This window comes from Zootermopsis nevadensis, unplaced genomic scaffold, assembly GCF_977971745.1.
Source record: "Zootermopsis nevadensis isolate Lab colony 2312 unplaced genomic scaffold, Znev_1.0 Znev_ptg000044l, whole genome shotgun sequence".
Taxonomy (NCBI): domain Eukaryota; kingdom Metazoa; phylum Arthropoda; class Insecta; order Blattodea; family Termopsidae; genus Zootermopsis; species Zootermopsis nevadensis.
The window spans coordinates 176,879-177,135 of NW_028259176.1; positions in this window are offsets into that span (position 1 = coordinate 176,879).

Here is a 257-nt window from a genome sequence, read left to right on the forward strand (position 1 = left end):
TGTGACCTTGTGAAATGTAATCCCTTACACAGACTAACAGTGTGTGTGTGTGTGTGAGAGAGAGAGAGAGAGCTGTTAGAGGATCTTTGCCACTGCAATATTCACCCACTCCCATTACGATCTTCAGTTCATGTCACCCCACGCAGTTACAATGTGCAGGAAGACAGGAAGGTATAGTAGTGAACTGCAAAGAAAGCTGTTCTCTATAAATCAAAATGCACAGCATCGCTTAGCTTGGTTACCTTTTAGATATGTCC